The sequence below is a fragment of the Myotis daubentonii genome, chromosome 3 (genome assembly GCF_963259705.1).
Source record: "Myotis daubentonii chromosome 3, mMyoDau2.1, whole genome shotgun sequence".
In the NCBI taxonomy this organism is placed as follows: Eukaryota; Metazoa; Chordata; class Mammalia; order Chiroptera; family Vespertilionidae; genus Myotis; species Myotis daubentonii.
Window position 1 is genome coordinate 73,540,904 of NC_081842.1, and position 1,872 is coordinate 73,542,775.

Here is a 1,872-nt window from a genome sequence, read left to right on the forward strand (position 1 = left end):
AATAAAGTCCAAATACCTTGACATTTGAAGTCTTCCACGATCCGGTTGCAAATTTATTATCAGTCACTGTTCCCCTCAGCCATCATGAATCACTCCATGTTCTTACTCATGTCACTTCATTTTCATATGGGTTTGCTGTCCATCACTAGGGTGTAGGCGCACAAGGGCTGATTTCCAGGAATTAGAGCAATTGGAAGATTTTGAAATGAATGAATCATTCATAATTCATGCATTAATTTGTTTGCCTCCTCCTCGATCTCTGCATATCTAAATTTTGTGCTTACTTTAAGAAATATCAAATATCGTTTCTCCCATGGTATTTTTCCAGATTTTTAAGAAAGAAAACTATGTATTCTGAAATCCCATATTTTTTATGCCTCTTTTGTGATGCTTATTTTTTAAAAATTATTCTTTATTTTTAGTCTCTAGAATGGAGTCTATATTATACGTACTTTTGTATTTTTCCCTAGACCGTAGACTCACTTTTTAAAATTAATGTCCTTTAATGTTTTATTAATAATTAAAGTTAAAAGAGAACTAGGAAGTGATTGCTGCATGAATTCTTAACTCTCTAGAAAAGGTTTTATGTAAACACACATGGATCTCTTTTTTTTTATTATTAAAATAAAAGAAACCTAGTAAAAAAGTTATAGCCAATTTTGGAATCATCATTTCACTGATTAACAACTTTAATAACAATAATAGCCATGCTTTACTGAAAACTGACCCTGTACCTTGTGAGGGATCATATCTATTTAATGAGCATATTGAGGTTGAGTCTGAGTTTTATATTTGCTAAGTATGTGGATTTATATTTAAAGATTGATCTAACTCCAAAGCTCTATCCACTAGGCCATACCTCTTATATTCTTTGGGTTAAGAAATACTTTTGGCTGACTAAGTTAAATGTTTGTGTGATGTCCACAGTGGCGATACAAACATGACCAAGAAACCTAGGTATCTGCAGTGATGTCCCCCTAATGGAGATCTGATGACTGTATCGCTAACAAAGGAAGAAGGGACTCTTACTAAACTTTTAAGTGAAGTCCCAGAATTTAAGTTCATCCTGGTCACCGTTTTCTATAATGATTGAATAGTACAACCTGGAATCCAGTGGTGAAGGGAATTTGGGAAGTATTCCTAACTGTGCTGCCTGATTACAGTTTAAAGGCCTGTATATTCCGAGGACCAGCAGGTCACAGGATGCCTTCTTCTGTGCTGCCTCATTAACCTAACATCTCTTGCCTACTTTATCTCCAGCCATCCCTGGGATTTGCTAATTGTAATGTTAGAGTCAACGGAAGGTAAAACCACACAGGTGCAAAACAAATTAAGTGCAGAATTGCTAGTTTTGTTTCACAGCATCAGCAGATTTTTGTCCTTATGATTTACTTTTTTGTTAAAAAATACATAGTACGGCTAAGTTAATGAGCTTTTATTTTTGTAATTATGTAGTGGGTGTTCATTACACTTTAGCTGGAAGCTGGAGAACATTACCTCGCTTTCCATTCATTTCCCTAATTGACAGAACTAGGTAAATAAGGGATGTTCTAGCACTTTAAAAAATTATTTATTGCTTTTTAGAAGAGAGAGAGCGAGAGAAAGAGAGAGAGAGAGAGAGAGAGAGAGAGAGAGAGAGAGAGAGAGAGAGAGAAACATTGATATTTTGTCTCACTTATTTAGGCATTCATTGGTTGATTCTTGTATGTGCCCTGATTGAGGATCGAACCCAAAACTTTGGCCTATTGGGACAACATGCTAACCAACTGAGCTACCTGGCCAGGGCTTTTGCTCTTTCTTGACTCCTTTCCTGCTCCTGTCTGTTCCTGTTGGTAAGGCGATTTTCTGCCTCTCCACTTTAGCTCTTTTTTT